At 29.0% G+C, this 15,087-nt stretch overlaps 1 protein-coding gene across 1 annotated transcript in view; it reads left to right on the top strand.

Moving 5' to 3' along the window:
• The window catches only part of LOC129963280 (fibroblast growth factor receptor 4-like), a 71,716-nt gene continuing 56,629 nt past the window's right edge, over window positions 1-15,087 (top strand). The window contains exon 1 of the mRNA XM_056077546.1: window positions 1-73. The gene's annotated coding sequence lies outside the window, so the exon portion shown is untranslated. The remainder of the gene's footprint in view (window positions 74-15,087) is intronic.

Raw genomic sequence — 15,087 nt, 5'->3', positions numbered from 1 at the left:
GCTATTTCAGAGTGCCGAACACATGACAAGAGAGGAAGCGAATGCATCTGCTCCTCACACATCTGCTGAAAAGGTGAGTTTGCTCATGACTTTCGCTCTTTCTTGGTGGCAGCCCTACAAGAATCGTTTGCTTGCTTACTTACTTCAGATTGTGAATGACTTCTTTCACTCTTAGGAATCAAGCCGGATTATCAAATAGACAAAGTAAGTAACTGCTTAGATCTCTCACTATATTAACCCGTTATAGGGCATAATTCGGGGCATTGACAAATAAATTTTTTAAGGTAATATCATGATAAACTGATGATATAAATACTAAAACATCAAAAGTTTGTTGATTTTCCATTTAATTTATGAAATAAAAGGTGGTAAATATACTTATCAGAAATCATTCAGAGAAAACTGAAAGTATACATACCACTGAATGCTAAGGATAAAAAGATCATCGAGTGTTCATTGTTAAGTATACTCACCATTTAACTTTTAGGTAATTTGAAATAACTTTATACGGTTATTTTTTTTCGTTAGAAATCATGGAATTCAAATTCAGTAATGTCTTACATTAAAGCTTAAAGCCCATTTTACAATTATTAGGCTGACTGGACGGATTGCTACATAGCATAAAAATGAAACTGATGCCATTTTATTAATAAAATCTTAACCATATTTTGCTTTAAGAAATCAACTAAAATGTCTTAAACTACAGTATTCAAATAATCAATGCTTCAAAAATGAAATCAAAATGTGCATAAAAGTGTTAACAGGAAGATTGCGAATTTTAAGAAATTCCAACTGCATCAACAGTTTTTGTTAATTATTAAAAATAAATGTTGAATTTAAATCAAATAAATTCAGTAACAAATAGCGATAATTAAATTTAAGAATATCTTAGACATAAGGAACACGACACAATGGTGTTTCAGGTCTGAAAACTTTTTCAGGAGTTAAAATTTATTGACAAACGTTGGAACTTAATGTTTCTATGAAAACTCTTATATCGTAAACGGGCAGTGGTAAGCATATTTACCACTTTTGAATTTAAATGATATTTAACTATAGACTTAAAGTATTTCTGAGCTATTCAGGTAGCTCAATCGAATATTAAGCATATAATTATCCTATTTATCAATTTAAAATACTTTTTTGAGCCCTCATAAAAAATATTTTGTAGGTGGTAAGCATATATATTGATTGGTGGATTTGAACGAAATTTGACTCTCATGTTCTTTAACATATAGAAAGATAAACTGAGCTATTAAATGCTACACCCCTCTGAAGTTGTGTATGTTAAATGGGTGTTGAAAGATTTTTTTTTTGGGGGGGGAGGGGAGGTTCTGCCATTACCGTATAGTTTTTCTCTGATTTTTAATTAATTATTCAAATTTATATTAAATACAACTTTTACAAGTTCCATTTTTTTATTTGTATGTCTATCCGTTTTTTGTCTGCGAATTCTGATTGAAAAAAAATACTTTTTGATGGCCCTGTTTTTTTTTTGACAAAATTTGAATTTTTTTTAAGAAATTATCTTGATCTTTTCTATAGATCTGAGATTTTTACCACTTATTTTTTTTATTTACACGAACTTAAGTAGAATTCCAGAAATTTAACTCAAATATTAAAAAAAAAAATTTATATTTTTTTTCAAATTTGCATTTTTTTAAAAAATTTTCTTCTAACCTGATTAAGTCGTCAAGATGTTCACAGCTTATTTTATAGTCTCCCAAAGATTAAAAATTATTAAATTATTATTAAATTTACCCCTGATTAAAAATTATTGAAATCCGAAAAATTGGTGATTCACTTTTTTTTATCCAGTAATATATCCGCGCGAAAGAGGCCTGTTTTGGATAGCCTTCTCAATAACTGATATCCATAAAACTGCTTCTATGAATTTTTTTTCCACGTTTTGATACTTTTCATGAGAATTCGTCTGGACTAAAAATATCTTTTTTTAAAAATTATTTATTTATTTTGGCTTCAGTATTAGAGATCTTTTAAAATTGTTATTCGTAATTTTTTTCCTTTATCTTGACAATTTCTTTATGCCGGTACTTCTTACAGAGCAAGATTTACTGCTGTAGAGGAAGAATATAAAAAGAAAGCAAAAGAAGGGAAAACGTTCCATTGAGGATTTTATAGAAATCATTGTATAAAAACTTCTTTAAATAAATCAAGCACAATAGATTGTTAAAAGAGAAATAAGTCAGAATCGACTTAGTTCTTTTTATAATGTTTGAAAAAAAATCATGTGCTTTAGAAAAAATAGCATCCATTAAAATAAAAGAAAAAGAGTATTATTTATTGCTTTCTAAGTTGGGATAGTTTTTGCTTGCGTGTATTGAAAACCAGAAAGCTCTCGACTCCTGAATATTTCACCAGTTTTCGACGAGACAAAACTATTATCTGATCTGTATGTTTGACGTTCATTAGTCGGATGGCAGCCCTTATAAAATATTACTCATTTCATTATCACATTGTTTGCAACAAAAAAGAAATTTTGTATCGAAATTCAATATTTTTTTTTCTCCTTAAATGGAAAATATTGCACGATTAACAGGGTATTGAATATGCATCTAGGAGAGATTTTTGGACATTTTAATTAGAATCTTAATTAATTAAAATTTAAGAGTGTTTTTGGCGTTTTTCCGCGATAATTTCCAAAAAATATTACAGCACAAAAAATAATTTTTACATCATCTTTAAACTGAAAAAAAAAGTTTAATGAAACCTACTATTTTGCCCATTATAAAATTTTTTTCAACGTTTAATCATTTAAAAAATATTTTAAACTTATTTTACAATATACTTAATTGTTGAGGTGAAACTGAAATCGTTTGCATTGTTGGTATTAATATTTGTCTTCTCTTCCATTACTAATGATCATGATATGATTCGTTGTTTGTTTTTTTTATGTTGAGTATGTTTCAGTGCAAGATATGATATTAACAAATGTTTTGAAATTTTTTTGAGATTACAATTAGGGGTTTGGATTTTAAAATCAAGTAATGATGAAAAATTTTTAAAAATGCACCCATTTTTAAATACGATTGCTATATTCTGTGATATAATTGAATATATAAGCTTGTCACAATGAGTAAAACTGTGTAAGGCTTTTGAAATGATGTAACTTTTATTTCTATGAAAATTTGAAATTTAAAAATATTTGTCTGAGGAGGCATCAAAACAAAATTGCTCAAAATGTTTAGTTGAAATTTTTAGTAACTGTTAATCTTAGCTAACCAATAGGTCGCCCGAGGCGGCTAAAGTGCAATATTATTAATTTTTTTATCTTAATTACTAAAAGCAGATTCAAAATACCATTAAAATGATTTTAAATACTATTTTCAAGCTTAATTAATAATTTCAAACTTAATGAATTATTTACACACTCAATTAATAATCTCACACTTAATTAAATATTTACTTACTTAATTGATAGTTTCAAATGCATTTTATTCGAATGAATAAACTTTCTGAACTATATATATACTAACCTTGTTGTTTTTTTCTCCCCCAACCCCTTTCTGCTTGAGTCAGCTCTGATAGATATCTTCAATCAACTCAAATTGCTGAAACTTGTGTGTAATTCTATAAATAACGATTGTAATCTGCTGCGGTTTTTGAGGGCATTTTATGACTATAACGTTAAGCGCTTAAGAGAAAGATGATATTACAACGAGTGATACTTATGGTTTCTCTGGTTTTCGAAGTGTTTATTTTTAGTCAAATACTCTCACTAAAAATTTTTCCACTCTTCGTTCGAGCGGACATCTCATTCATTGGTTTTCAAGCGATAGCGGAAATAAAACCATTTTATAATTTATAAGTAACAGCTGACATGAGACGAACTTCCACATCGTGGTACTCAGAGAAAAACGTTGAGGTCAGTGATTTTCAACCCTTTCTGCTCGTGTTTCACCGCTCTCTGTTGTTTGTACATCTACTTTTAACCACTTTATATTCTTAAATACCTTCATTGAAGCCATCGCATTAAGCTTTTTAGAACCCTTAGGTGATATAAATCTCAGGGTTCTTTTTTCCTTCCAAACTTTCAAACCTAAATATTTTAACAATTTTAATTTGGTTTTTATAAAAATAATTTTAAATAGGGCATTCTGGCAAACTGAAATAGCAAAATGCCTAGTTGCAGATCACTTCTTTTAAAAGTTGATTTCAATATATCACGTTAAAAAAATGAACAAATGAAATTAAAAAGTTATTTTAAACTAAAAAGTTTTTTTTTTAAAAAAATGACAAAATTTTTCTAAATAACTAAATAATATTTGACAAGGGGATTGGATATTTTTCAAAAGTTTAACTTATAAATTTCTCCGTACTTGTAACTTAAAACATTTTTTTAGATTAGGAATTGTCTCCTCTAAATTTTCTCGCATTCACTTCAACAAGATTCTCTCAGTTGCCCTCCCCCCTCTCCCCTCATGTGAAATTGTGGATTCTGATATGCATTGAGAGGTACGAGTGTTCTAAGTTTTATATTTAGAGTTCCACTATGAGATTTTTGAGCTTTATTAATATAATAAAGGAAACTGAATATTTATTTTTGGTGGCCTTTCTCTTTCGAACGATTAAAATCAAAACTGTGGTATAGAACTACAATTTTAGTAACAAGATCACGTTGCAAGTTTCATTTATCTAACGTCTTGAGGTTTTAAATTATCTTGTTTACATGTTTGCGAAAGTACAGACAGACAAACGGTTCATTCTTTGATAGATTTGACAGGGATCAACACAAAAGATACTATATCTGTGTACCAAATTTTATAAATCTAGCTCGCTATGTTTGTTATATTTGTAATTATTTCGGTCATTTCTTCTCAATCAGAAAAACAGATAACTTCCTGTGAATGAATTTCGTTCAAAATTAGATAAAATATGCAAATTATGTGTTCATACTAAATTTTATCCGTTTTAGCTGAAAGCATTTTTGAGTTATCATGTACATAGACAGACAAAGTCCTGATACCAAAAATCTGTTTTTTCAGACTCGAGAAGGTATAAAATGAGAAAATTCTTCGACTTTTTTTAACCCTTATATACTAGAAAGTAATAATAAGAAAGCAACTTTCAACAATTCAAATACGTGATTGTTGTGGTTGTACTTCCAAAAATGTATGGGACGCCGAAAATAAATATATAAAATATTTTGTCATGACATATTGATATGCATGTATTGGATGTATTTAATTTTAAATAAATCGTTTTTTATTTCATGTTCATGATTCCGCCAAATTTTCTGAATTAAAGCTGTATTATTTTAATTGTTTTAATGAAGTTCTGTTTATCTTGTATATGAGTTTTCTAATGGAGGCAAACATCCTAACTTTCCCTAAACATCTTAGTGTCATTATATAACCTATTATAAACCTTAAATATCGAGTCATTTATCTTCTAAAGTTCGAGATTTTGTCACTTCTCTTCTTTTAGTTAGTTGTCTTGTAAAGCGCACAGATACTGATAGAATTCTTTTTCAACTTTGAGCAATGGAAGAAAATCAAGCGATTAAATACTTGATAAAAGAATGAAAGCGATGTGAATTCAGGACAGCAACGTAATCTATATTTGGAAATCAAGAGGAAAAATTGTTTCCTGAATTTTGGTAATTTTTTTTTAATTTCACGATTGTTAAATTGGTATCATTAAAAAGACTTTTTTTTTAAATTTTGAGATGATGTAAAATTTATTTTTATTCAATAATATTTTCGGAAAATATTACAAAAAACGCCCAAATTTTTGCTCACTTTTTGATTAATTAAAATTTTAATTAAATTTTTTTAAAAATCGCCCCTAGGTGCACATTTTCACCTTCTATACTGTTTATACGTGCAAATTTAGAAGTCCAAGTCAAACGATCTAGCCTGTGATGAGCCAACATACATATTCTCACAAGCACAAATTCATTTTTGCTATACAAGTATATAAAGATTATCGGATTTCATATTTAAAGACATCGCCGAATGATTATTACTTATAAAGATTATTATATAAAGATATCGGATATTCAAGTTGTTATTAATAAGGATCATCGGATATTATATATAAAGATATGGGATATCGAAGTTGTTATATATAAAGATTATCAGATATTATTTATAAAGATATGGATATAGAAGTTTCTCTTTTAATTTCAAGCCTCTATTTTTAAGGTAACTCCTTTTCAAAGCAATACATCCATTTTGAATCCGTAAATATTGTCAGACCTGGTATTTTCCATTAGGATAAAATTACTTTTTGAGTTAATATATCCATTTTAAATCGAAATGAAACCTGTCAAATGAAAAAATTCTGAGTGAGGTAATTCCGCGCAGCATATATATTTATGTAAGATAATACGCAGTACAAAAAATGCTTTATCTAATGAGTATTTTGCAAATATATTTTGTAATTTCCATGCCATTAAAAAAAATTGCCCAAACCGGTAATCATGAATCATGTCACTGATTTAAAAAAGGAAGGAGTCGGAAACTGCTTTAAATATTTGCGGTCAGTTTTTGAAAAGTACAAATTAATTGAAAAACGAATTTACAGTTTAAAAGAAATCGAATAACAATAATACAAAAGCCAGCATAAATGTTGTAAAAAATAACGACAAATCAGTTCTGCACCTTATAATTCTAGAAAATTGTAAATAACGTCACAGAATATTATGTTTTTCAATGCTGATGAAATCAAAGCTTTCAAAATTGGCAATGAGTTTATTTTCTCTAATCGAGCACATAAATATTGTTGCAGGAAAGAAAGCTATGTGAATTTAACTTTTTATCTTAAATTTATTTAATAATGCTCGTTATTTTATTAATTTATTCTTTATTTTAGTAAAATATACGATTTTTTTTTATCAAGTTAGATTAATATTTTCATTTATATTTATTGAGTTCATAAGCAATAACGAAACTTAGGTGGGGGAGATAAGGCAAGCGGCCTGGGTTGTCTTGAACAGAGGGTGTAAAACTGTAGGATAAAGTATTTGAATTCAACGAAGCATTTTTTAAATTCTTATTTCTCAAAATTAAAATAAAACTTTTTTAAAAAGAGAAAAAGAATATTATCCTAATCGTTTTAATATTTCTATTTATTCAGTTATCTAGATTAATTCTCAAATTCAAATTACTATTTAAGTTAATCAAGCAGACAAGCAAGTCATGAAAGATACTTTTTTGGTCAATAACTGCAAAGGCAATAAATAGATTTCCACAATATAAGCGAATCATACAAGAAATATTTGATAAACTGCTCTGAAAGTGAAACTGGACTTAACATAAATATGTTCGGAAGATCATATTTCAACTCACTGAATACTCTTATCAACAAAATATCGATTGCTAGTTAGAAATGCCTAATAGATTGCCTACAATTGCTGTAAACCAAACTTAATGAGAACAACCAGTAATAAATTTCGTTTTGTTTGCCATGTTTAAAAATTCTAAATAGAATAAAAACAAAGTTGATGAAAGTGGCGTGATTAGAAAATCAAGTTATTCTACTGAATTTTTTTTGTCGTTTTTTGAAGCTAGAATGAATTTATTTCGTTGTAAATTAGTATCAAAACAACCAAGGAAGAAACAGATAATTTTTTTTCTTCCTTTTTCTCCCACCCCCTCCCCATAGAATTAGCGTTTCGCTGTAAAGCGAATCTTTCTTAGCCTCTGACCTCTAAAGCAAATTATAGTTGCTTTCACAATTAAAATTACAAAGTCCTCGTAAAACATAATCACTTACTAAATTTCATTATTATGCTATTCCCCTATGCAATTGCTATATCCGGTGAAAACCATGGAGCTAAAGGAACTCTCCAATAATTGGTAAATTTGTAGTGTTTGGAGCCAAAGAAGAGGAGTGTTTTTTTTAACGTAAATGTATTTCAAATATTAAAAAAAAATTGTTTTTCTTTGATTTAAATTTAAGAAAATAGCCCAGTCATTGAAATCATTAAACCATAATCATTGAAAATATGAAAAAAAAAAAGCTAGATAAACATAGATAATTTTTAAAAAAAATCAAAAATATTACTTGGAAATTAAATGAAGATAGTTAATATACTGCATTAAAAAAAAAAACTAATAATTCGATACTGTGCTTGTAAATATTTTAAATTTTTAAGCAATTCATATCTGTTTTGGAGTTTAAAGAGATTATGCAATTTTAATTGTTTGAAAAACTAATCTATGTCAAATAGTATGCATGCATAGTTAAAAATCTCTCGCTTTTAGTATATTAATAGATATAATTCTATAATGGACATTAAAAACAGATGACTTCTTGATTTATAAAGCATCATGATGATACATAAAAATGTTCTTAAAAAAATTGATATACTGGAAAAGTATACTTTTAATGCTATGGTAAGAATATGCTACTGTAAGAAAATCAATATGCTCTCCAGTGATTTCGTCAGAGCCAGAAAAAGCTTGTCGGAAGTTCTTTTTTCGGGGGGGGGGGGGGGGGTTCTGAAGAACTCACGTATAATGAACGTTTTGATTTTTTTCTGTCATTACATTTCAAAATATAATTTCAAAGGTTTTTATACGATTTGACTAGATTGTTGTTAATAATTGGCTTAATAACTGTTTATAATACATTGCTTAGTTTTTATAAGGAATTTAATTACTTACTAGATATTTTGAACAACTGCTAAGCTATATTTGTTCAAAAGTATCTTATATATAACTAGTTAAGCTTATTTTCAACTCCCACCCTGGTATAACATTTTTTTCAAGGGAGAGGGGGATAATATGAAGATTATAGTTAAAAGATTGGGATGGGGAGCTATTTTGGCATTTGCTCCAAGCGCCATTTTATGTAGCTACGCCTCTGTTTATAAAAAAAAAGTGCTTTTATTCTTAATTCACAAAATTGCAGCTCAACGCCACATGCTAGGAATGACCCGCCATAGAGGATAATGTCACTCAAATATACTTTTTAGAAAATTGATTATTTTGAAATAGTAAATTGCTTTCATTTTGCACTTAATGAATATTGAAAATTGATAAGTGAAAATTCATTACTAAATTTGCTATAACAAAACTCCGTTAATTCCGCGGGTTCTACACACTGTCCTTCTTAACAGCAGTAGCATTTCTTACAATTATGAAAGGAAATCTCTTGTCAGATACAGTTTTGAAAGATGTTGTTGCACTTACATATTCTGCGAAGTAGGAAAGATGGTAACAAAGAAGAATTATCAAGACGAATTTTTCCATTATCCCCGACCCTTTTATATTCTATATTTTTGGAATGAACTAAAAGGATCTACAGAAATTCGATGCATGAAAAGTTCTTTTTTCCCCCTTGGCCATATTAAACATAGACCTTGTTCATTTGGTCCATGCTAGCAATAGATTTGAACAATTTCGATGCAGATGATACGTGCGTATCATCATGTTGAAGTGGCATCAGTATTTTAAATATCTAATTATTCTTAAGAAGTTCTAATTCTTTTAACTGCCCAACATTATCCTTCTCATCATTCAATCGCTGCTTAATGAATTCCTTCGCTGCATTTCTAAAGAGGCAGCTGTTTCTTGAGCACGGTTTTATTTAGTCTGGAGTTCGGAACATAATCGTGGCAACCATCCAAAGCATAATAAGCTGATTTACAGCGACCAGCTCTTTTGTAATTTATGAAAAGATCACTGTTTCATCTCCATGTTCCTTCAAAATAAGGCCTTTATCCACTTGATGGAAATGACATTAGTTTAATCGTCGAAGATCTTTTCGCTATTTATGGGATTTCATGAACAAAGGTGTCCATTTCTTCTTGGTGATATTTATTCAGTTTGGTTTTAGTATTAAAAGCAGTAAATGTTTTCATTTGTTGGTCAAGTGATATAGCTCATTCAGATTAAAATAAACACGTTTTTATTTATCTAATGAGTTATGATCTTTTTTTTATTTTCTTCTACATTTTTGAATGCAAAATATGAAACCTAATCGTCAAAAATTTTAATTTTGAGATTTTATTGAATTAGACTTTTCACATCTAAAAGAGTTGAGAAAAAGGAGTTGGTATATGGAGGAGTCTGGCTGATGGAGCAGTGGTTCTTAACTGATGTTTCATGCGCCCCTAATGATAGACATTATCTTTCATGTTACAATTTTTGCATACAAATTGAATGAATAATTCATTAAATTAATGTATTGAATATAGAATTGCGCCCATTTTAATATTTTGTCTTGATCTTTATTATTTAAGTGTGTGTGTGATAATTTCTGACTATCTACATTTAAGAAATAATTTCATAATCACCCGAAATCGAGTTTCACTTTGATTTCTTTGTTGCGCTGATTTTTACTTTCCCATAGGAGCTTTTTAAAATGTGCCAACCAAAATGCGGTGAAGGCAGATTCCTTTTTGTAACTATATAAGATCAAAATGTTTTCTCATCCTCTCTTCCGCCTGCCTTTGCCTTTCTAGTCAGTGCGCTGTGCTCATCTTGACTTAGACAAAAATATCTTGATAAGAGATAAAAAAAAATTGGATTATTTCCTTGAAATCATGAAAGGGCCACAGTGGCCTGGTTGTAAGGTCTCGGCTCGTGAGCCGTAGAGCCTCAGGTTCGAGACCTAATTCCACCGAAGAAACGTCTTGTAAGGGGGTCTGTTGCACGCCACATCCGTCAGAGCCAAATGTCCTTCCGCTGGTGTGGCGTGGTGTGGAGAGGGGAGTGCCAGCTCAGGTGTCGTCCTCGTCATCTGACCGTGGTTCAAAATTGCGAGGTCCGTCCCAAAATAGCCCTAATGTTGCTTTACAACGGGACGTTAATGTAACTAAACTAAACTAAAACTTGAAATCATGAAAAATAAAACTTGTTAAAGTACTCCATGCCTCTTTTTTTCAAAGAATGTGTAGATATGTTAAAGAATATTTAGTTTTTGTGGAATGTTAAATTGAATTATTTGAACAACATTATTAAAAATATTTGAAGAATATTAAAGTGAGATTGAAGAGATTTTCTCAATGTCTTCTTATTTTCCGACTCTTAATTTTTAAAAATTGTGAACAAAATCATTTTTGTTTTAAATTATTTATTCGAGCATAGAATATCGATGTAAAAAAAGTTTAATTAACTATGACATGAATAATATGTCATAATAAATAATATGTTAATTTATTTGTCATTTATAGAATGATGATACAATCTTGAAAATTATTAATGATAATTTTTCGCAGCAAATAGCTAAGTCATAATATGTGAGGCGAACTGGATAGTAAGAATCTGAGATTCCTTGGATATATTTGACTGATGAATAAATAATTTTAAATAAATATTCTTTATTGTATTTCTGTTTGAATAATATGTAGGAATTCTAGGATTAAGTGACTGCTTTTATTTTCTCGTTTACAAATTTATTATCTGAAAGTATCGTAATCGTAGAATTCGGAATTATGAGTCATTTTTATATTTTAAGAATTCTTGCATCCGAAAACACATTTTTTCCCCGATTATATCTCTTTTTGAAGATAACTAAAAAAAATGCAGCGTTCTAGACAAATGAAATTTGGTATACGATCTTCACGCTAAAATTGTCGATTTGTATGAAATTTTAAGCGAAATGCTACTGCCGTCTGTATGCATGTGAACATGACAACTCAACGACATACCCAGCTACACCAATGAAATGTGGCATATAAATTTATTACTAGAACTATAGATTTGCATCACATTTCGGAACAGATATCTACGAATAAATTGATAATATATTTATCTGTATATTTTAAGTGTATAAAGATAATAGATAAAAATAGTAAAGATAATAGATAAAAATAAGTAAGTAAATGAAGGAATGCTTATAAATAATTTTTAAGTCCAAATTGTTGAATATCTCATTTTATATTTAATTCATTTTTATGTTAGCTTTTTGCTTATATAGCCCCTTGTATGGATATATAAATACGATATTTCAACACAACAAGCTAGATAATTGAAATTATGCATGTAGCATTGATATCAAAATTGCAAATCTATATAAAATTTTGGTAACTATCGTTCAAATTGATGTAGTTCATAATGTATATGTTATTTTTCTTTATTTATGCTCCTAAATTAAACACTGAATGCTCCATTTTGCGTAAATATAAGAAAGAGCCGAGTTGAGAACCTTTCCTCTTCTTCTCATCTATTTTTAAATGACTATCATTCAACTTAAAAAAATTTCCGGCAAGTTGAGAAACAGTCCCAACCAAACATTTCTAAAGACGCACTCTTCGTTTATTCTGTTGTGTAAAAGCCCATTATTTACATTGCTTGGTGATTTTTACTACCCCGTGCCATTCACTGGAACTGATTGCCCTCTGTTTCAGTTTGTGTCGTGATCCAACAAACCTCTGATGGCCCAGAGCTGTTGGGTGACTTAATATATTGAAGTAACCTTCTATGAATAGCGAAGAAGGCGGTTTCGAAGAAAGTCACGATTACTTCTATGGCTGAAAGTTCGTCGAAGTCGCCATTTTTGCTTATTTCTTCTAAGTTCAAGCTCTAAAAACCAGCGTCGCAAGAAATTATAAATTTTGACTCTCTTATCAATTGAGAAATTCTATAAAATGACAGTATCTTAAATGGGTAAAATAAGCTGTTCCTTGCTATCGTAAGGAGGATTATTAAAAATTACCAGCTAAATAACTTTGTAAAAAAATCTGTAAATTTTCTAATATTTTATCGATGGCAAAATATTAAATAAAATTTTGATACTTGATGTATTGATTATGCCTCTTTACGTTCACTTAATTATTTGAATAAACTTAGATAGAATTATAAATATTAATATTATTAGAATAGAATTATAAAAATCGAGATTTTATTTCAATAGTATTGTGTATAAACGATCCAGGTGTTCAGGAGTTATAAAAAAAGCATATTCACAAAGTTAATATCATAAAAAAATATCAACTTTAAATAAATCATTAGCATGTTAGAAATACACTGAAATGTGAAATTAAATCGATTTTCTTATTAAAAGAATGATCTCATAATGTGCAGTATCTAGGGCCGCAGAATGTCTAATTCCTTCCTCCACAGCACAATGTCAAGCCTTTATAAATGCGATTAGTCATATTATTCAATTCCATTTTTTCCCCCTTTCAACATATACAAAGTAGCAAATGCTGTTATTTCTATGCTATAATTCTGGAATTAAAAAATAAATAAATGATGGTTAATTTATTTGTGGTTCGTGATTCGTTTATTTTGATTTGTTAATATTTCTTTTCCACAAAATCTGATACTCAGTGAACAGCATCTAATTGAATATATATATATATATATATATATATATATATATATATATATATATATATATATATATATTACTTGCATGGTGTATTCTCCCATCAGCTTTTTCGTATGCTTACACAATTCGTTATGTTTTATGTTTAGTTGCATAATATATATATTTTATATTTGATAATATACACATAGTATTCACATTTTGTTTCTTACCTATTGAGTCCAAACTTTTAGATAAATTTACAACCTTGATGTAAAGAACCGCATACCAAATTTTAATTCTTTTGCTTTTAATTTTATATATCATCATGTCCACATAGGCTTAAATAGTTAATCGCACGGCCGGCTGATTTAATCCAAAATTAAACTAAATTTTCTATTTTAGTGTAAAAATGAATGATATTAGGTATTTTATTGCTCGAGATAGAGAATATTATGACCTTCTTCTTTTAATACACTGGTCAGTTTAGTTTCAAATTTCAAAGCATTTTTATCAATTCTATGTTTTCTCTTGGGCTCATTTTTTTTATTTTATTAACTTTTTGAAAATGTATTTGCTTTTATTTATCTAGTAGGACTCTAAATTGTCCAATATCCACATTAGCATACAATATTATTGGTGTTTATATATATTCTAATGAACTAACTGACTGCAGTGAAGCATATGACCGATTAATAAATCATGTTAATATTATCCAAAATTTTTCACATAATTTGTATTTTTAAAAGCTTATTTCTTTGATAAATAAATGAGCTTAAAGAGATAAATAATTAAAGTGAAAAAATCAGATTAAAAAATAAAGTTCTTTAATTGATTTGTTGTGCCCCTCTCTCAGCCTAGCGGCCCTAGGCAGCTGCCTAGTCTGAAATCTGTCACAGTATAAAGATCATGCTTTAAAATTTCCCAACTTAGCCTAAGGCCTTTAGACATATCAACAAAGCGTTAAACAGTTGATGTATTTACTCTTCAGAGCTACAATTCGAATTATGAACACAAGTACCAAATTTCATCTATCTACTTCTTTTGTTTTGCATCTTGCTTTGCGTCCGTGCACGCAGACGAAGACAGATTTTTTATTGGTGGTAAAATTTGAGAGAAATATATAAATTTGGTGCGAAAATCGATTACCAAATTAAATTAAGCTAATTTGTTGCATTTTTTAATTCAAAGACGCACCGACATAATTCCAAAAATTTCGGACATTTTCGGAACTAACGGAGATGCAAAGCCTGAAGAATACTTAGAACTTCAAATTTACTGATTTTTACAATACTTTATCCTTTTGTATTTCGTATAAGCAGAAAAGTCTGATTTTACAGAAAAACCTGGAAAATCAATAGCACTTAAAAAGAATTAGTAGTATCAAATTTCCAATAAATGGAATTTTTGTTTAAAAACGATTTCTTACGTATTATTATTATTAATCTACTAAAGGAAAGGAACTGACTTGAGAGCCCTCTCGGCGTAAAAATGAAAGAGAAAAATTAATGCATAAAGCATGTCGAAAAATCATCCATAGATGTCTTAACAGCTAATGGACACTATTGAAAGTCTGCCTTAGTCAATGAAGATATCATGTCTTCGTTCATGTAATAGAAATAAATTATTACAGTTTTATTGTTCGTGTTGCAGATCATTCATTTTGAACAACAATTTCGCATTAAGTGTAGAGATTTTTCATTACTGGACTTGATAAAATGAGACCGTTTTGTCGTAAGTCAGTCTATTGTCTAGTGGGTGGATTGCCTTTATCTCTTTCCGCAAACTCAATGATCGCGTGAACCTAACCCGAACTTCTGGCGAAACGTCATTATGGGCCCATCTCCTGACATGAATTGATTA

Source organism: Argiope bruennichi, chromosome 3 (assembly GCF_947563725.1).
Source record: "Argiope bruennichi chromosome 3, qqArgBrue1.1, whole genome shotgun sequence".
NCBI lineage: Eukaryota > Metazoa > Arthropoda > Arachnida > Araneae > Araneidae > Argiope > Argiope bruennichi.
Note: the sequence above shows the minus strand (reverse complement) of the source record. Positions and strands in the feature narration are given on the sequence as shown.